Source organism: Vombatus ursinus, unplaced genomic scaffold, assembly GCF_900497805.2.
Source record: "Vombatus ursinus unplaced genomic scaffold, bare-nosed wombat genome assembly UNPS02014841.1, whole genome shotgun sequence".
In the NCBI taxonomy this organism is placed as follows: domain Eukaryota; kingdom Metazoa; phylum Chordata; class Mammalia; order Diprotodontia; family Vombatidae; genus Vombatus; species Vombatus ursinus.
In genome coordinates, this window is record NW_020954619.1 from 30,013,971 (window position 1) to 30,036,838 (window position 22,868).

Here is a 22,868-nt window from a genome sequence, read left to right on the forward strand (position 1 = left end):
AGATCAACTAAAGAGCAAATAGTCAATCCAGGATTTAAACTATGGTCCTCTGACTTCAAATCTAGTATCAATTTCCATGCATAATGATAACTAAGGATTTGGTCCTGAAAGGAACCTTACAGATCCTATAGTCTAATATCTTCATTTTATATATAAAAAACTAAGGTCTAAAGACAGCAAATGAAAAACCTAAGGCCTCCAACCAAGCCTGGGTTGTGTGTGTTGTGTGGAAGGAAAATTGACTCTAGATTGATGGAGAATATGCTGATCAAAACATGATTCTGCACACATACATATGTAAAAAATTGGGGCCAAGCTCTGGGGAAAGATACATGTGTGATTCCAGAGACACTTTGCTATACATAGAGAAGACATAGAGACATACATAGTGAAGATTTCAACATTTAGGAGAAGCTATCTTCTCAACATGTCCCTTAATTCCATTTTCCTTTCCTAGACACTTCTAAACTTGATCTTCTTGAGTGAGATGGGGCCTCTCTCCTGGATTGAGTTGACATCTCATCTTCCACATCCATCGTTATATTCTAATCCGTGTAACTTCTCCAGTTCCTATTCACTATTTGTTTAGATAAATGACATTACTCACTATTCACTCTTTCTTATGACCTTTTATATAACCAAAATTTGGTGGGAGGGAGTTAGGTTAGTTGATGTCATTAAAGGACTACTCTCCCCTTTAAAAGCGACTAGGGAATTTAGTGACTACTGAATTTAGAACATATTTAAAGCAGACATGTCAAAGAAACATGAAGAAATTTTGTTTGCCTTTCAAAATATGCTTCTTGGCTTGTTTGTACCTGAAATAGGCTCAAATCTGGCAGTACTTTTGTTACTGTTCACTTTCCTTTAACATTTCAAGATATATTTTGTCTTCAGCATCTGTTCAAAATTTCCCAGGGAAGTGCTTGTTATATCATGGTTTTAGCGTGCTTACTATTCATTCTCTCTCTCTCTTCCTGTCTCTCTCTCTCTCTCTCTCTCTCTGTCTCTCTCTCTCTCTCTCTCTCTCTCTCTCTCTCTCCACCTGGAATGGTTAAGTCGTAGATCAGTGCACAGATGGAATCTTCTCTCTGTGTTTGCATCATCACTAGCTTTGTCTTTCTGGATGTTTGTTATATGTATATTTAGTATTTATGTGTATGTATGTATGTGTATATATACATATATACACAGATACACATATATACATACATGTGTATATGCATATTACACAGAAGACCATGGCAAGGCAAAAGAGAAATGTAAAAATAAATTAGAAATTAAAGAAAAACAGAAGCAAACAATACCATTAAAGAAATGTATGATAAGAAGAGAAGATGGGATGTTCACAGAGAAAGAATGGGAATGAAATATGGACAGATCAGCTCTGATCGGTATTATTGTAATGTCAGGATAAATTGTGAAAGACTTTTCTTATTTTGAGTGGATACACTGTAGTGAACTTAGGTGAAGACATGCACAAGAGTCACAAGGAGAAAGCAAGCATGAATGATGGATTAGGTGTGATTTAGATGATTGGAGGGAACTGTAAAATATGCAATCTCCATGTGTAGGCATGTGTATATATAGACACATATACATGAAATGTGCATATATACCTACACATATGCACATATATGTGCATACATGCATATTGTATGCATGCATAACATGTATAAATGAATATCATATCTACATATATATGAATACATATTGCATATGTGTATAATATTATAAATACCTATTTTATATACATATATGTATATAAATACATAAATACCACATATATAATTCTAGTCTTAAATTTATACATACAGATATTATATATATGTCATTTGAGTAAGTCCCTTTAAAAAAACTCTAATCAAGATAATTGAATTTTCAACAGGAAGCAAACTTGTGGGGGATGCCTGAGCTACAGAATTAGGAACAGGTTTGCTATGTTACCCCTAGATTATCTTTTCATTAACTAGTTTTCATATTCAACAGATCAAAAGGATCAAATTTATTTAATTTTATTGTATGGCAGCAAATATAATAGCTACTTTATTTTATTTAAATAAGATTTAAATAATTTTAAATGAAATTTTATTTACAATTTTTTTGTATTATTCATTTCAAACTGGATCTGGATCAGATCTGTGCACTGATCTATGATGTAACCATCCCGGGTGGAGATCTGGATCGTTTCTTCCCCTCACACAACATAATAATTCTTCTGTAACTTCATAGAATGCAAACTTGAAACTGGAAGAGACTTTAGAGGTTATCCAGTCTAACTCCCTAATTTTATTGATGAGTAAACTGAAGCCTAAAAAGCCTGAAAAAATTTTTCCCAAAGTTACACAGGTAGTGAATGGAAGAGAAGGAATTCAAACCTAGATTCCTTTATTCCAAATCCAAAATAGACATAGAAATATTCCCAGGGCAGTTAGAACTAAATCAACTTGCCTATGGTCACATACCAGCTATGTCCAAAGTAGAAGTCTTCCCACCTCCAAGTCTGGCTCTTTAAGCCCTGCACCATGATGAGTCTTTGAATTAGAGAATTTAAATTTACCTTGAATGCATTGAATCAACTCATATAATTCACTATTTCCAGGAATCCTATTGATAGAAAATTCTGGTGACTATTTATCAATATACTCCTTTTTCTTGAGCCAGATAATTCAGCATCTGACTGAGGGGCAAAGGCTATTGTTTCTACAGTATGTTTTGGAAGAAAACTAATCATCTCAAAAGTTGATTTTGGCTACCAAATTTGTGATTCTGTGATTTTAATTCTGAAACATCATTGCTTGTAAACTCACTTAAAAACAAATGAATTGCTCTAATGATGATACATCTACTTGTATTCACAGGAAAAAGACAGGCATACACTTTTAAGACCTATCACAGAATTTCTGAGGTAGTCAGGACCTCAGTGGCCACCTACCAAACAAAACTTAAAAAAAAAAAGGATTCCCACAACCCACTCGCACAGCATAAATGAGAAAGACTCATACAATTTCTGCTTAAAAGTTTCCAGTGAAGAGGAATCTGCCACTATTTCCAACTATTGCCCAGTGAATCTTAAGATACCTTTTGTTGGGAAAGGTTTCCTGACATCAAAGACTGCGTTTGCTTTTTTTTTTTAATTTCTCTTGGTTTTGTCTTCTCAGGCAAAGTACACATTTAACTCCTGTTTCAGTTGCCTTTTAAATACTTATGATCATAGATATGGAGCTGGTAGAAAACTTCAAAGCCATCTAGTTTAACCCTCCTCATTTTACCTAAAGGAAAATGAAGACTTGGAGAGAGTAAGGGACTTTTCCAAAATACACAGTAAATGAAAGTGGTATTGTAACCAGCATCTACTAGTTCAAATCCACTGCCTCATCCAGTGTATCAAACAGGCCTCCCTGACTAAATGACTGACTCTGGACAGCTCTCATGTCACCACTAAGTCCTCTAAGCTAAATATTCACAGTTCCTTCAACATTATTCATGTACCATGAGTTTGAGGCCCATCAGCATTTTGACTGCCCTCTTTTGGATGTTTTCCAGCTAATCGGTGTACTGAAGGATAATCCTGCACATTGATAAAGAAGGACCACTCCTGGAATAGCAATGATATCAGGTACTTGCTGACTGTTGAGTTTACTTATGTGGGAAGTATGTGCTTTAAAAGCACACTTTAAAAGCTGATGTAGCAAAAGAGAAAAAAAATTGAACTGCTGTCTCAAGTAGCACTTGACACAAATTATAATCACTTCAGATATGTACCTAGAGGTTGAAGGACCAGGGAGCCATTATCCTGTGCCTTCAGGGAATTTGATTTTTTTTTCTTTATAGCTACTTCTTTGTATGGGTGGCTATTGTTTGACGAAATAGATAAGTCTATGTAAAAGTATGTAAAACAAAACAAAAAAGAATCAGTTCAGTTCAATAGGCCTTCACTTAAAGCTTGCCAGATGTAATACTTGGCATTCTGAGTAGGGTAATGGAAATAAAAATGCAAAATATAAGCAGTCCTTCCCCAGTGACCTTACATTTAATGGGAAGATATAACATGCAAACAAATAAATGCACGAAACTGGGAGAGAGATGTGAGAGCAATGAGGAAGGTTTTATGGACGATATGGCACCTGAATTGAACTTTATAGAAAGATAAGAAATCTGAGAAGCAGAAATGAAGAAGTAATGCTTTCCCAATATGGGAGATAGCTTGTGCCAGTGCAAAAAAAATACTATGACAAACCAGACATAAAAGTAGGAAGAGATGGAGGGGTTAGAAAAGGCTATCAGATTTAGCAATTAAGGAAAGTTCTGAACTCTTTGAAAAAAAAAAAGGAGAGAAGGACAGGGTGATATAAATGGGCCTAAAAATGACAATAAAGAGCAGGGAATATACTCTTGGTCAGATCACCAGTGGATGCTAGAAAAGGGACAACCAATGCTAAAAAGAGAGCTCAGCAGTGAGGTGTCAGCTGGAGAAAACTAGGTCTATGTGAGTGCCAGAAAATAGTAAGGTTTAAAAAGAAGAGATCTAGGATGAAGGGGATTTTTTTGCCAATTTCAGAATGGATTTCAGAGTGTAAAGTAAAAGGATAAAAAAGAGGAAGATCAGCTGTTGGTGGGGAGGCGGTTGGCACCTAGGTCTGAGCAAGAAAGATGAACGAGTGGAGAGAAGTAGCAGAGAAAAGGAGTTTTCACTTCAATAGATGGCAAATGAATCAGAAGGATTCCAATAGGAAAATAACCAGTTGACCAAATATTCAATAAATCACAATAGACAATAAAATGGCCATTCAATGAATAAAAAAATTAAATACCTACTATGTGCCAGATACAGGCATATCTCATTTTATTGTGCTTTGCATACATTGTATTTTTTATAAATTGAAGGTTTGTGGCAATCCTGCATCAAGTAAGTCTACCAGAGTCATATTTCCAGCAGCATGTGCTCACATAATGTCTCTATGTCACATTTTGGAAATTCTCACAATATTCTGAACTTTTTCATTATTATCATATCTGTTATGGTGTTCAGTGATCTTTAATGTTACTATTGTAATTGTTTTGGGGTGCCACAAACTGTGCCCATATAAGACAGCAAATTTAATCTAGAAAAGGAGTATGTGTTCTGACTTCTCCACTGACCCACCATGCACCAGTCTCTTTCTCTCTCCTCATGCCTCTCTATTGCCTGAGACACGACAGTATTGAAATTAAGCCAAGTAAAAACTCTACAATGGCATCTAAGCATTTAAGTGAAAGGGAAAGTTGATCAATGAGGCAAACGTTATTGTTGTCATATTTTAAGAAATTGTCACAGCCACCCCAACTTTTAGCAACCACCACCCTGATCAGTCCACAGCCATCAATATCAACCAGCAAAAAGATTATAAGTCACTAAAGGCTCAGATGCTGGTTAGCATTTTTTAAGCAATAAAGAATTTTTAATTAAGGTATGTACATTTTTAGACTTACTACTATCATTACACACTTAATAGACTACAGTATAGTATAAATATATCTTTTATATGCCTTGGAAAACCAGAGATTCTTGTGATATTCATTTTATTGTAGTGATCTAGAACACAATATTTCTGAGGTCTGCCTGTACTATGCTAGGCATATACTGAAGGTATAAAGATAACTGTGAAACAATTCCTGACCTCAAAAAGCTTATAGTCCAGTCTTTGGAGACAAATTGTACATATACAGGTATATACCAAATAGATACTAAATACATAAAAGGTGATCTGAAAGTGAAGGCACTGGAAACTTAGAGGTTCAATTGCCTAGAGTTAGCTAAGTGGTGCAGTAGATAGAACTAAAGAGGTGGAGTTAGGAAGACCTGAGTTCACATATTTACTAGCTATGAGACCCTGGGCAAGTCACTTAACATTTGTTTGTTTCAGTTACCTCATCTGTAAAATGGGGATAATAATAGCACCTACCTCCCAGGGTTATTGTGAGGATCAATTGAGATAGTACTTGTAAAGCACTTTGCACAGTGCCTGGCACATGAGAAGAACACTAACACATGTTAATTTTTTTCATGATGATGATGAAAGGATTCATGTAAAAGGTGGCATTTGAGCTGAGCCTTGAAATAAACTTGGAATTCTAAGAGGCAGGATTGTGAGAGGAGTACATTCCAGACATGGGAAATAGACAGTACCTATATATGAAGGTGGGAGATGGACAATCATCTGTAAGTTAATATAAGAAGGAGAGTTTGGCTAGACTATAGTGTTTATGAAGGAGAGTAATATGTAATAAAAATGAAAGGTAGGGTTGGGCCAAATTGTGATGGGCCTTAAATATCGAAGAGAGAAGCTTATATATGATCCTAGAGGTAGTAAGGAGTCATCTGGATATTAAGTAGGAGACTGACATGGCCAGGTGTAGAGTTGTGATGCTATGGTATCCCTGGAGACTCAGCTCATAATTAATTATATGATTGATTCATGTGACTCCATAAATATCCAGGAAAGTTTTAGAATTCCTATACTTTATATTGGAAAGTTGCCATCTAATGATGAGAGAACATTTTTCTTCTACTTAAGGCTACAGAAAGACACTTGGACTTTTATGTCAGAATGCCTATCCTAGGTATATGACCTTGAGCAAATCTTTTAATTTCTCTGTACTTCAGCTATAAAATGGAGATAATACTTTCACTGCTTGCTTTATGGAATTGTAGTATCAAAGGTATCATATTTTTTTTTTCAAAACAGGACCAACAAAGTGGGGAAATCCAGGCCTTGCTGACCTCAGCTTTGCTGTGGTGGAACAAAGAAAAGTAGTCAGAACTCAGGTCTTATGTTCCTTCTTCTTAGGTCCCTCAGGAAGTTAAGTGCCAGACCTTTTGATATTGTATTGCTACTACAATTGATACTACACTCATATTGTGTATGAGTCATTTTGTAAATGTAAAGAACTGTATGAAAATGATTATCTAAACCAACAAGCATTTTAAAGCACTATGTGCAAGGTTCTATGCTAGGTGCTGAGAATACAAAGGCAATGATAGAACTTGGTAGAAAAGTCTGGGAACCTCTCACTTCTTTTGCCATCCCAATCTTTTCAAGCATCTTACAGCATCCTGTGGGTGTACAATAACACACATTTCCATCCAACTAGACAATTGCTACAGAGTGATTTATTTTAAAGTATTACCTACATTACTCAGTCCTATATCCCATTCTTATTTCTGTAGACCAATCACAGCCCTGTGTTTTAAATGTCATTATGACCACTATAAGCCTAGGTGGTTTCTTTCCCTTTCATTACCCCGAATACAAAAATTGACTAACTTCAAGGAGGAAACCTACCTTGCTACAGACATTTTTGCTCCTGTAAATCAGGTGGATGTCTCTGGAGGTTATTAGTTCCATTATGCGACTTTGCAGGTGGAAAGCAATTTGCTTCCTTTGTTCTTTTTGATCCATGTTTATCATCTGCTCCTAGCTGAAGTTATTTATCCAAACAGTACAAGTAGAGAAGAACTAGGAAGGAAAGAGATTAAAACAAGAAAGATGTCCCTTGTTTTTCTCTTTTTTTTATGAGACATCAACAGAACATACCTCTTGAGATGAAGTGAAGGAGTAGAAAATCTAGGTGGAGGATTTAATTAAAACTCAGAATTAGAATGCAGAACTGAAAGGGATTTTTATTTTTATTATTATTAATATTACTGTGAACAGGCAGTGAACCTAAAAAGGACAAACACAGGATTTCAAACACTTTTATTTGGCCAGATGTGAAAACAACACAAAGTCCAGTGGGTGCCACATACAAGAGATTAATTAACACTTCAAAGCATGGGTGGGTTTGAATTGGGAGTACTTCAGAGATACATTTTAGGGACAGGGAGATTGGGAAATACATAATTAATTATTATCAGGGGTGAAAATTCATCTTCTTATACCCATGTTAAAGGGTTTAATACGGAATGAAGAACATTATCTTCTGTCTACATAGCATCAAAACAATAACATGAAAGGCAAAGGGGGAAAAAAAGGAAATTAGTTGTTTATCTTTATATATGGTTATCTCAGGACTATAACAACACTGGTGTTCTGGGACCCCTAGCTCTATTTCAGGATCCCTTTGACCTCAGCTTAAAGGCTTCATTCATCCCCAGTCACTTGTGTTTTATATGTTAGTAATTATTTGTGTTGTCCCATTAACATAACATTCTAGCATAAGACAATGATTTGATTATATTTTATTCACCAGATCAACTCACCCATACTTCAGAAAGAGGAATATTCAATTCAACAAAAAATTTATTTACTGGCCTCGTACTTATACATGTAGGAAACAAGGGCAAAAAAAACTCCCTTTCCCTAAATTCTGGGAATTTAGGGAAATGAGATTTAATAGTAAGAGATCTTAGAGATCTATTTTATGAAAAGCTGAGGCCCAGAGGAGAAAAATAAGTTGTCCACAATCTTACAAATAGAGGACACCAGGATTTGAACGCAAGTTTTATGATACCAAATCTGAATATAGGTCTCTTAATAAGACATCATGCTTCCTCAACTCTTTGTTTTAGAGTGATTCATTCATGGATGCTTTCTCATTTTTATTTATTTATTTTTTTGGGGGGGTGTCACAATAGCTTTATTGACAAAAAGAAGAAGATTCAGGAAGAAGCAGAATTATTGTTCAGAGTGGCTGGGACAATGATAAAGGATAGCAGATAGAAAATCATTGAACAGAGCAAAAAAAGAGAGCTGGATTTGAAATCAGGGGAGAAACATGGTTTACAATCCCACTTAGATTAGATGGGAAGGTGGGGATAGGCATATATTGCAGTTATACTAGTCCTCATTGAGACAGAGCTAGACATTATCTATATACCAACCCTTTATGACCCAAGTAATCAAATTGATAATCTAATTAATTCATTATAAATGCACCAATGACCTGGGATTGAATTCATGTGGGTACTTATTTTTCCATTGAGGGAAATTTCAACCTTCCCCACATGACAGCATATGGCTTCATGACTTTCAGAAGCCAAAATGCTCACTGCCTGCTTCAAGCCTCTTGGGATAAATTCAGTCTAATCTAATCAATCAGCAAGCATCTATTAAATACTTATTCAGTCATCTCAGTCATGTTTGCCTCTTTGTGAACTCATTTGAGGTTTTCTTTTTGATTTATCAACAATCACTTCCATATCCTTTTGAGTTTAAAATTTTTCTCCCCCTTCCTCCCCACCACCCTCCCCAAGATGGCACACAATCTAATAAATGCTATATATATATATATATATATATATATATATATATATATATATACATTTTTATTAAACATATTTTCAGATTAGTTATGTTGTAAGTAAAAATTAGAACCAGTACGAGGAACCACCAGAAAAAGGAAACAAAACTCAACAAAAGAGAAAAAAAATAGCAAATAGTATGCTTCAATATGCATTCAAACTCCATAGTTCTTTCTTTGAATTTGGACAGCATTTTCCATCACAAGGCCTTTGGAGATGTTTTAGATCGTTGTATTCCTGGGAAGGGTTAAGTTTATCAATATTAGTCATCGCACAACGTAGCTATTATTGGGTACAACGTTCTCTTGGTTCTGCTCACTTCACTCAGCATCAGACCATACAAGTCTCTCCAGGTTTTTCTGAAGTCAGCCTGTTCATCATTTCTTATAGAACAATAGCATTCCATTACATTGATATACCACAACTTACTCATTCATTTCCCGATTGATGGGCATCCTCTCAATTTCCAATTCTTTGCCACCACAACAAGAGCTGCTATGAATATATTTTCTATTTGTGGGTCCTTTTCCCATTTGTATGAAGTCTTTGGGATATAGCCCTAGAAGTGCTATTGCTGGATCAAAGGGCATGCACATTTTGATAGCCCTTTGGGCATAATTCCAAATTGTTCTCCAAAATGGTTGGATCATTTCACAACACCACCAACAAAGCATTAGTGTTCCAATTTTCCCACATCTTCTCCAACATTTATCATTTTCTTGTTTTGTCATCTTGACCAATCTGATAGGTGTGATGTGGCACCTCACAGTTGTTTGGAATTGCATTTCTCTAATCAATAGTGATTTAGAGCATTTTTTCATATGATTAAAGATGGCTTTAATTTCTTCATCTGACAACTGCCTGTTCATATCTTTTGACCATTTATCAATTGGGGAATGACTTGTATTCTTATAAATTTGACTTAATTCTCTATATATTTTAGAAATGAGGCCTCTATCAGAGAGACTGGTTATAAAAATCCTTTCCCAATTTTCTACCTTCCTTCTAATCTTAGTTGCATTGGCTTTGTTTGTGCAAAAACTTTTCAATTTAATGTAATCAAAGTTATCCATTCAGTTTTTCATAATGTTCCCTATCTCCTGTTTGGTCATGAATTCTTCTCTTCTCCATAGATCTGATAGGAAAAGTATTCCTTGCTCTCCCACTTTACTTATAATATCAGACTTTATATCTAAATCATGAACCCATTTTGACTTTATTTTGGTATATGGTGTGAGATTTTGGTCTATGCCTAGTTTCTGCCAAACTCTTTTCCAGTTGTCCCAGCACTTTTTTTCAAAGAGTGAGTTCTTATCCCAGAAGCTGGGGTCTTCGGGTTTATCAAATAATAGATTGCTATAGTCATTGACTAATGTGTCTTGCATATTTAACCTATTTCACTGATCCAACACTCTATTTCTTAGCCAGTACCAAGGAGTTTTGATGATTGCTGCTTTACAAAACAATTTAAGATCTGGAATGGCTAGGCCACCTTCCCCTGCATTTCTTTTCATTAGTTTCCTTGATATTTGGGACCTTTTGTTCTTCCAAATGAATCTTGTTATTATTTTTTCTAACTCCATAAAATATTTTTTTTGGAGTTTGATTGGTATGGCACTGAATAAGAAAATTAGCTTAGGTAGAATTGTCATTTTTATTATGTTAACTTGGCCTACCCATGAGCAACTGATGTTTTTCCAATTATTGAGATCTGACTTTATTTGTGTGGAAAGTGTTTTGTAATTGTGTTTATAGAGTTCCTGGGTTTGTTTCGGGAGTTAGACTCCTAAATATTTCATAATATCTACAGTAAGTTTAAGTGAAATTTCTCTTTCTATCTCTTCCTGTTGGGCTTTGTTGGTAATATATAGAAACGGTGATGATTCATGTGGGTTTATTTTACAGCCAGCAACTTTGCTAAAGTAGTTTATTATTTCAAGTAGTTTTTTACTTGATTCTCTAGGATTCTCTAAGTATATTATTCTGTCATCTGCAAAGAGTGATAGCTTTGTTTCTTCTTTGCCTATTCTAATACCTTCAATTTCTTTTTTCTTCTCTTATTGCTAAAGCTAATGTTTCCACTATGATATTGAACAACAGTGATAATGGACATCCTTGTTTCATACCTGATTTTATTGGAAATGTTTCTAGCTTGTCCCCATTCCATATAATGCTTGCTGAAGGTTTTAGGTAGATGCTATTTATTGTTTTAAGGAAGACTCCATTTATACCTGTGCTCTCTCTAGTGTTTTTAATAGGAATGAGTGTTGTGTTTTGTGGAAAGATTTTTCTGCATCTATTGAGATGATCACTTGGTTTCTGCTAGTTTTGGTGTTGATATGATCAATTATGCTGATAGTTTTCCTCATATTGAACCAACCCTGCATTCCAGGTATAAATTTTGCCTGGTCATAGTGTATTATTCTTGTGACAAGTTGCTGTAATTTATTTGCTAATGTTTTGTTTAAAATTCTTGCATCTATATTCATTAGAGGAATTGGTCTATAATTTGCTTTCTCTGTTTTGACTCTTCCTGGTTTAGGTATCAGCACCATATTTGTATCATAAAAATAATTTGGTAAGACTCCTTCTTCACCTCTTTTCCCAAATAGTCTATATACTATTGGAATTAATTGTTGTTTAAAAGTTTGATAGAATTTGCTTGTAAATCCATCTGGCCCTGGAGATTTTTTCCTAGGGAGTTCATCAATGGCTTGTTCAATTTCTTTTTCTGAGATTGAGTTATTTAAGTATTTTATTTCCTCTTCTGTTAATCTGGGCAATTTATATTTTTGTAAATATGTTTCCATTTCACTAAGATTGTCAAATTTGTTGACATACAGTTGGGCAAAATAGTTCCTAATTATTGTTTTAACTTCCTCTTCTCTGGTGGTAGATTCACTTTTTTCATTCTTGATACTAGTAATTTGGTTTTCTTCTTTCTTTTTTTAATTAAATTAACCAAAGATTTATCTATTTATTGGGTTTTTTTTCATAAAATCAGCTCTTAATTTTATTAGTTCAATAGTTTTCTTAATTTCAATTTTATTAAATTTTCCATTGGTTTTCAGTATTTCTAATTTGGTATTTAATTGAGGATTTTTAATTTGTTCTTTATCTAGTTTTTTTTTAGTTGTATTTCCAATTCATTGATCTCTTTTTCTATTTTATTTATGTAAGCATTTAGAGATATAAAACTTCCCCTAAAAACTGCTTTTGCTGCATGCCATAAGTTTTGGTATGTTGTCTAATTATTGTCATTTTCATGAATGAAGTTATTGATTGTTTCTATGATTTGTTGTTTGACCCAATCATTTTTTAAGGATTAGATTATTTAGTTTCTAATTATTTTTAGCCTATCTTTCCATGGCCTTTTATTACATATAATTTTTATTGTATCATGATCTGAAAAGGATGCATTTAATATTTCTGCCTTTCTGCATTGGATTATGAGGTTTTTATGCCTTAGTACGTGGTCAATTTTGTGTATGCACCAGGTACCATTGAGAAAAATGTATATTCCTTTCTATCTCCATTCAGTTTTCTCTAGAGGTCTATCATATCTAACTTTTCTAATGTTCTATTCACCTCCTTAACTTCTTTCTTGTTTATTTTGTGGTTAGATTTATCTAGTTCAGAGAGGGGGAGGTTGGGGTCCCCCACTAGTATAGTTTTGCTGTCTATTTCTTCCTGTAACTCCCTGAACTTCTCCTCTAAGAATCTGGATGCTATACCATTTGGTGCATATATGTTTAGTAATGATATTACTTCATTGTCTGTGGTGCCTTTTAGCAGAATGTAGTTTCCTTCCTTATATCTTTTGATAAGATCTATTTTTGCTTTTGCTTTGTCTGAGATCAGGATTGCTATCCCTGCCTTTTTTACTTCACCTGAAGCATAATATATTCTGCTTCAGCCTTTTACCTTTACCCTGTGTGTGTGTCACTCTTTTTCAAATGTGTTTCCTGTAAACAACATATTGTAGGATTATGGTTTTTCACCCATTCTGCTATATGCTTCCATTTTATGGAAGAGTTCATCCCATTCACATTCACAGTTATGATTACTATCTGTGTCTTTCCCTGCATCCTCTTTCCCCTGTTTATGCTTTTCTTTCTCCTTTCTCCTCTCTCCTGCTCACTACTGTTTTGCTTTTGACCACCACATCCCTCAGTCCTTCCTCCCTTCTTTTAGCCTTTTCCCTTTTCTTCTCCTTTACCTTTACTGCTTCTTCCCTCCCTTCTATGCTCCTCCCTTTTCTTTCCCCTTTTCCCTCCTATTGCCTATAGGGCAAGTTAGATTTCTATACCTAACTGACTATGTTATTTCCTTCTTGAGTCAAATCTGATGAGAGTAAGGTTCAAACAATGCTCATCTCCCTCCTTTCTTTCCCTCTGCTGTAGTAGGTTTCTGTGTCTTTTCGTGTAATGTAATTTACCCTTGTCTACCTCCTCCTTTCTCAGTACATTTTCTTAGATCAGACAAATCCACTTACTTGGATCCATTTAACCCACTTGATTAGATCTTTTTATTATTACATCAAAGTCAACTTATATCCACCCCTTTATGTATACTCATTTAACATGGTGTAATAACAATACAATTCTCAAGAGTTGCAAGTGTCATCTTCCTTTGTATAGATGTAAACAGTTTGCCCTTATTAACAACAAATTGTATCTTTCTGTCCCATTTACCTTTTTATGTCTCTCCTGAGTCTTGCACTTGAAGATCTAATTTTCTGTTGAGCTCTAGTCTTTTTATCAGGAAGGTTTGGAAGTCCCCTATTGTGTTAAATATCCATCTTCTCCCCTGAAAGATCATGCTCATTTTCACTGGGTAGTTGATCCTTGATTTTAATCCAAGCTACTTTGCCTTACAGAATATCATGTTCTACACCCTACAGTCTTTTAATGTAGAAGCTACAAGGTCCTGTGTAATCCTGACTGTGGTTCCATGGTATTTAAATTGTTTCTTTCTGACTGCTTACAGTATTTTCCCCTTGACCTGGTAATTTTGCAATTTGGCCACTATATTCCTTTTCTTTTTCAACTTGGGATTTCTTTCAGGAGGTGAGTGGTAGATTCTTTATATGACTATTTTACCTTCTGGTTCTAGGAATTCAGGGCAGTTTTCCTTTATGATTTCCTGAAAGATATTGTCCAGGCTCTTTTTTTATAGTGACTTTCAGGCAGACCAATAATTTTTAAATTGTTTCTCCAGTATCAATTTTCCAGGTCAGTTGTTTTACCACTGTATTTAGCATGTAAATACTAAATACTACATGTAAATACTAAGAGAGAAATCACAAGAGATAAAACATTGATTATATGTGATCCCTTCATTGAATTTAAAGTCTAGCTAGCGGCATAGGATATAATGTAAACCTTTGCTATTGCTGATTTTTTACTTCCATGGGCAACTTCTACTTTCATTGACAGGTCAGGTCCCCAGAGGGTAATTGCTACAAATCCCTTTCCAAGTTTCCAGGAGCATCTGTGAGCAATTGTGGGGTTTCTAGAACTGTTGCCAGTGAGATTCCATTGCCGTGCCTCCTTCCCACTGGTTAGACAGATTTAGTTTTAGAAAAGACATTCACTAAGCAGGTAAAGTAAGTTGTTTCAAAAAAAATCCAAGGTCCCAGGGAAGGTTTAGCAAAAACTTAAAGAGTACATACTACCATCTCAAAACTCCTAGTATTTTAAGTCCTTTTTTCTTCCTTTGTGGAAGCCTCATAAAGTGCTTTTGTAGCATCTTTCAGCTGGCTTTACTCAGGGTATCAAGTCTATCCTCAATGTCTCTCAGGACCCAAAGCAGATATTGCTCTCTACCACTGCTGCTCTGGAGACACTGTTGAGAAGTCTTGTCAGTGCAGTGCGAGAAAGACAGAGGCACTGACACAGAGAGACACAGAGAGAAAGAAAGAGACACAGAGACAGACAGGCCAACAAACAAATAGATTCAGATAGAGAAACACAGACACAGAGAGACAGAGAGGTGGACAGGTAGACAGACATTCCACCACTCAACTGCCTTGCTGATGGAATGTATGATTCCAAACTGATTTTTTTGTTGTTAAACATGGGTCCCCAGATGCGTTTGATTATTTTTGCCAATTGCAACATATTTCCTGTGTGACATTATCTGTTTTTGTCTAATGACCCAAAGCCCCTGTGATACTTTTAAATTGCTTAAAGACTTATTTACAGTTAGTTTACTTTAATTGATTCCATTGAGAAGATTGAACATTCTGTAATTACATTAATTGGTGTGGGTCTAAAGTAGTATATGTGACAAGTACTTGATCAATATCAAAGATAACAGAGGTTTTAGGAGATCTAAGATGGGGAAGCACTGCTGTGGACCATAGAGATAAGAGAAAATTGGATGGAAACAGTTTGATCTAAGTTAAACTTTTAGAAATGGGTAAGATTTGAAGAGCAATGGGGATGGAAGTAGTTCAACAGCTTTTATCCCATTTGACATTCTGCCACCAGTAATTTACTTCAACTTATTTCAATAAGCATTATTGAAAACCCAGTGTATATGAATCACTATTCTAGGTGCTAGAATTATATGGCCAAAAAAATAAAATATATTTGCCTGAATTCAAGGAGCTTAACATTCTTCTACTAGAAACTTTTACACAGAGCACTAATGAGAGGCATCAAGAAAAGTCTCCTGAAGGATGTGGCACCTGAGATGAGGCTTAAATAAAACTAAGGATTTTAATAATCAGAGATGAGAAGGGACAGTGAGCCAGGTGTGGGACACAGCCTAAGCAAAGACACAGAGGTGGGAAAGGGAATACTCAGGTCAGAAAACTGCACTTCTCCATATCATCTCTTGCCATTCTTCCAAAGAAAGTAGAAGATTTGAAGAGCTGGTTTGCTGTCTTTTTATGTTTTTAAAAGATACACACAAAATATATTCTAATGTTTATTTAATAACCATGAATCCTAATTCATGACATCTTCCTGTTTGCTTCATAATTTACAAAGTAGGGGATGTTCCTACAGCCTGATAAAAACCTACATGTTTAAGAACCTGACAAATAACAATCTACCATTTCCAGGTAGACCAATGGTTTTGAATATGGAAAATAGAATTTATAGGACAGCTTGAAGAATTCAGCTTCCCAAAGAATTTCAGCTTCCCAAAATATAAATGAATTCCTCATATTTTCAAATAGAATGAATGTTAATCTATGATACCAGAAAGATCAGACCAAGAAACTCTACAATCCCTTACAAAGCCATAATTTTTTTCAGTTATTGAAAAAAAAAGTTTAGAGAAAACAAACCTGGGAAAGGGATGATATATCAATGAATTCTGGGAGTGGAGGGAGGTGTTGATGTGAAATTGTAGAGAACTTTGAGTACAGTGGATATTAATGTCCTAGTCAAAACTGTGTTTGCCTTATGCTAGTTATGTCAGCTCTCTTAAATAGTTATTTTATTATAAAGAATTAATTATCTCTTAGATTAATTTTCTCTTAGGTCTTGTAATCATTTCATATATTTTAAACCAAGGGATGAAGTCAGTCTAAATTCATGCAAAATCAGAAAAACTAATATTAAAATAACAAATATTTATTTGAATACCTACTTGATGCAAGCATTATGAGGAATATAAAATATATAAATACTCATAGAGCTATTGTAAGGATATAATGACATAACTTATACAAAGTATTTTTTTAAACCACAAAGCACCAAATAATGCTGGTTATGTTGTTATTTTTATGCATGGCTCCAAGCTCCAAGAAGCTGTAGCATGTACAACAGTAGTTGTTCACTCTTTCAGTCGTGTTGGACTCTTCATGACCCCATTTGGACTTTTCTTGGCAAAGATACTGGAGTGGTGTGCCATTTTCTTCTCCAGTTCATTTTACAGATGAGGAACTGAGACAAACAGGGTTAAGTGATTTACCAGGGTCACATAACTAAGTAAACTTCTGAGGCCAGATTTGAACTCAAGAAGATGAGTCTTCCTGACTTCAGGCCCAGCACTCTATCCAGTGCACCACCTAGCTGACCCTTATGAGGCAGCCAAGAAACCTAAGCCTCTTATTTGCATTAAGAGGGCCATAATTGTGCAAGCTAAGGAAGCTGACAGTCTTGCAGAAAGAACTCTGCCCTGGTCATATCACATCTAGAAAATTGTGCTCACTCTGAGCCATGCCATTTTAGAAAAAATGACACACTGAAAAAATCAGAGAAGAATGACTGAGGCAGTAAAGGACCTTGTAATCATGCCATAGTTGGAGTAATTGAAGGAAGCTGAGATGTTTATCCCAAAGAAGAGAAAATCTGAGAGGGGGGGGGACTCAATTTATATCTGTCTTTAAGCAGTTGAAATGTTATTATGTGCTATTAGATTTAGATTGGATATTGGGGTAGGGGGTGTATTTCCTAACAAGACTATCCAAAAGGAATCAGACTGCTTCTTTAGTTAGTGGGTCTACTTTGCTGGTGTAATGGAGTTTGCCTGGCAGGCACAGATCACCTAACATGGATGTACTCTCCATCCCTTACCATGTGGGTGGCTGTCTCTTTTAATTGGCTGCATGACCAGAACACACCAACCATCTTTAAAAGTGGCCAGCCTGAGATATATATGGTCTGTCCCTTTCTAATTCACTCTCTTTCTTGCATTATCTTTCTTGTGCACTCTTTATTATTTCTTCCAGAGGGTAAAGATTCCAGTTTACTCACAGCATGGACACCAACAACTAAAATGAGATAAGGAAATACTTTTACTCCCTGTATTTTACCTAGTTCCAAGAAACGATCCTGGAGTCTCTGTTCTCCATTGTTTTTCCTTCTCTGTTTGAGGTGCCTGTACCAGACCTGAAGTTCAAGCCATGGAAACCTTGGAGTAAGGATTCAGGTAGGATGATGCAAACAGCCGGCCTGGCAAGGAAACCCAGAGAAGTCAGGGTGCCTGAGACTCAAGCATGAGGGGGTTTTGGACATGGAACTAGGACTATTTGCTCTAAAGGAACTGACATAAACTATGAACCTAATCTCCTTCTCCTCTTCAGAGGTGGTACAAGTAGGGAGGAAGATTAAGCCCCATGTGGTGGGTAATAAGTTTGTGTGTTTTTGATTATACCTTTTTAAGTAAATGTTCTTTGTAAAACCTAATCCAACCGTTAAGTGACTATATGGAATTCATGTACAGAGGACCACTGCTATAATTAGAGAGACATTGTCAGTGGGGACTGGAGACATTTACTGAGAGCCTAGACACCCCCAAATCCCTTAAGTGTACTGGAGAACCATGGGAGAGGAATGAGATATAATATATCTGGCTTTCAGACAATGGGATCCAGGGTAACAAAAGTTACACTAGAAAATTTCATGAAAAGGCTGGATGACAACTTGATGTAAATGGAGTAACAGTCCCAGCACAGAGCACATTCTTAATAAAGACTGTTTGTTGATTTGACTTCATTATTGGGCTCCTTGAAAACAAGGACTGTTGTTTTACTTTTCTTTGTATCCCTGGCACCTACCAGACTGTCTGGCACATAGTAGGTACTTAATAAATGTTTCTTGATTGACCAACTTCAGAAGATTCTCATTTAGGTATAGGTTGATCTGGTCTTTTAGATTCCTTACAGTTCTGAGAATACAAAATTCTGTGATTCCATTAGAGGCAACATGGATGGGTTGCAATTTGTACAAATGGAGAGATTATTTACATCAGAGTTAACAAAGCCAGGTAAGACTGGGAGAAAAAAATTAAGATTAACAGATGCAGCAAAAATAACTAATGAATCAATGTGATGAACCACTAGGTTTTCAATATTCTTTGGTATAGTCTGTATTAGATGGATAAACTATACCTGAGTAGTTTGGTTACTTTGGATTATAAGAAAAATAGAATGCCCAAAAGGAAGGGGAAGGATTGGGTCATTCTTACCATTAGGGCTAGTTAGCAGCTGGAATTTTACCTTTGTGGTACACTGGGCTTAGGTTAGAGAACTTTATTTCAAATTCTGGCTCTGGCACTTCTGATATGACCTTGGGCAAATTACTCCTCTCTCATCTTTAAGTCAGCTTCCTTTTAACTCTAAAGTTATGATCCTATGAGTCTGTTTTAAACATTCTAGAGTCAGGACACAAGACTGGAGAGCAGATTGACACATGTCCTTGCTTTATCTTTGTGTTTGCTATCAATGAATTAAGAGTAAGTAAGTTTCTTGAGTATGAACAGTATCACTCGTCCTTAGAATACAGAAAGAACTATTAGAAAAATAGAAAAAGCCATTTCTACCTTGAATCTTACTTCTTAGATTGACACTATAAAAGTTATTATAAAATGACTGGAGAACACACAGCATATCATGTAAGCTATTTGCATTTTATTATGTACTGTGTACAGTTAGATGAATCAGATATTAATTTCTGATAAGAGGAAGGTGGTGAAAATAATACTCTCTAAGGGAAATAGCTTATAATATTACAGCAAACCTTCATTAATATTGATGGAAATTTTGTATTTCATTCAGAGAGTTTGCCTTAATCTGACCATCAAAAGAATAGCTCTTACAGGTCATTTAATGTCTTGAGTTTTAAGATGAAGTTATTACTTTTTTTCCCATTACAAACTTAGGGAGAAAAAGTTGGGCAAACAAGGAAGAACAGAAGCAAAAATGCTGTATTAATTATTTGGCTACTTAAGAATGACATAGTTATAATAATTTGCCAAATGATATATACACAGTATTTCCAGTGTTTATTAAAAAAGGAATTACTCCACCAATTATGTAATGAAACTAACCTGTTTATATTTGAGCAGAACATTTCTTGGTGAGTATATTATTTTTATGCATTTTCTTTAATTTTCTTTAATTCATTTTCAGCTCTTAATTGTGCTTTCCACCACTTATTTCTGAGGTTTCATTTTAACTGGAGATCTGTATGAATAATTTGGGTGATAAAGTAAGCAATATCTTTAATGTATTGAAGACTTAAAAGAGACCGTAGAGAGTTTTATTTATTTTTAATTAAAAAGTATGTCATCATACAAACTCACTTGCATGCATGAATACTTCCTGTTCAAAACTTTGGCTAACAACACCCCCTTCTCTAAAATTGTGTCTGTATTAAAAATTTGAAGAGTCTTTTGCACAGTATGGAAGGATGATCATAGATGACAGTTGTGTATGAAACTGAATATCTGAAAGACTTAATAAGCCTGTGAGTCCAGAAATTTCTCTGAGTTAAAACATAAATTATCATATCCTAGAGGGGTCTATTCACCATCTCCTCCTCCACCCTGGAGTCTGTAAAAGTCTAAGAGTACCAAGGAAAAGAGTAGAGTATACTGGATAGAGAGAGCTTGGATTGCATTTCCTGGAGCAAAGAAGAATCTTCTGGAAGTTCCTAGAGACATTAAAATGGAACTGTAAGCCTTAGGATAAACTGACTATTGACAAGATCCACAATTAGGCTTATAGAATTTAGACCTAGAAGGAATGTCAGAGATCACATAATCCATCCTATTTATTTTACATATGAGCAAATGAAGGATCAGAAAGGATCAATGACTTACCAAAAACTACACAGGGAGCAAATTGAAGAACTAGGATTCAAATCCCATTCTCTGAATTCCAACCCAGAATAAGAATTAAAGACCCTGACATGAGAGGTGGAATTGGCCTGCTTGCTAATCCCCAAACATTATATTCTAGTCCCTACCCTCATACTTTTGCATGTCACTAAAATGCTAAGTTAAGGCAGCATGATTAGTAGCCTGCATTCCAAAGATTTTGGTTAAAATCTCAAGTCTTCTCTGAATAGCTATTGTCAAATTACTTCTCCTCTTTAGACTTCAGTTTTTTTTTTAAATGAGAAATTTGGATTAAATGGTCTTTAAGGACCCTTCCCAATAAATTGCATTTCTAAGAAACTGAAGTTTAAGGAGTTGGGCAAAGGAAGCAGCCTTGGTACCCTGAGCCAATCACATGTTTCAGGAAAGTCCTGCTCTCCTTTTCCCAGGCTAACCTGTCTCTATATGCCCAGCACCTAGCATAGTGACTTGCATATAAAAGGCACTAAAAAATGTTTGTTAGATTGATTTCTTCTCCCCACCCCCAACTCTTAGAACCACTTATTTTCAAGATTCATCTCAACTATTACCTACAACAAGAGACCATTCCTGATTCTCTCAGATATTAATACTTCACACCACCACCATACCCACATACCTTGAAATTAATTTGCATATAATTTGAACCTACTTGTCTGACTACATACTATCAGTCAGCAGAATGTAAGCTCTTTAAATACAGGGGATTTTTTTTACTTTATATCCCCAATGCCTAGCACTGTGCCTGGCATGTAGTTGGTACAATTCTTTATTATTTTTTTTTTGGCTAAGCAATGGGGTTAAGTGACTTGCCCAGGGTCACACAGCTAGTAAGTGTCATGTGTCTGAGACCAGATTTGCACTCAGGTCCTCCTGTCTTCAGGGCCGGTGCTCTATCCACTGCACCACCTAGCTGCCCCTGGTACAATTCATAATGAATTGAATTGAAGTGAGATAAAGTCAAGTTCCCCACACTTTGTATGTAGGACCAAGTTTACCTAAGGTATTTCTAAATTTGTTAATTCTCTTATTTTAACACCCATCTGTGGCTTCAATGTCATACAATTCTTCAGAACACATACAATGAAAAACAGAGCAAGGGAGAAGGGACAAATCTGTGTCTTTTTCTTCATGTAAATCTGAGTAATAAAAACCTAAGCCACAGAGGAAAAGTAATGGCAGCAAAAATCTAGACACAATCCACTTTCCAGAATTTGTTTCATACAAAAGAGTAGCATCATTGTTTGTGCCTGGTCCATGTTGTCAAAGGTAGTTCTAAAGAACAGTCACCAAAAGGGGATCCCAAAGTTCTACTTCCAGGAGCCAAGATGGCAGAGTAAGAAGTAAGTCACTCTCATTCTTCCTTATTGACCTCTGAAAACCCAGAAAATATCAACCCCAGAAAAACTCTGAGCCAGCAAAGACAGGGCACTGCAGTGTTGTAGCCCAGGAAGCTTAAGGGATTAACTGGAAAGGTCCCTTTAGCTCTTTGGGGAAGGGAAGCAGTATAGGACAGGAGGTATCCCAGCAAGCCAGTGGCAAGCCCCATTTCACCCTACCAGGGGGAGATCCTGAGACACAGTTTGGTGGAATAGACAAGTGCCATCACCAGGACCCCACTCAGAACTTCAATACAGGCAAGGGAACCAGTAGAAACCAGCTCCAGAAACCACCACCGCAATGACCTTCTCTGGCAGTGAAATCACATGGTGCCTCAACACAATTCTGGGAAGCACAACTACAGGAGACAAAACTCCAGGCTGACAGACATCCATCAGCAGTGAAACATCCCTGTTCAAGGCCTGGGTGAGTAGGAGTCAAACATTCAAGTGCAAGGCCCTGGGTCAGCAGGAAAAGAAGCTTGGGTAAGTGCCTCCTTCACTCTAGCAGGAGATCTCAACTTTTTTTTTAAGTCAGGAGATAGGCAAACACCATGCACATAAAGTGGAAAATGGACAATGACTGTAGATTCTTATTATGGGGAAAG

General features: G+C 35.8%; 1 pseudogene; it reads left to right on the forward strand.

The window, feature by feature from the left end:
* The window catches only part of LOC114026595, a 139,611-nt pseudogene that overhangs the window by 90,109 nt on the left and 26,634 nt on the right, over positions 1 to 22,868 (forward strand).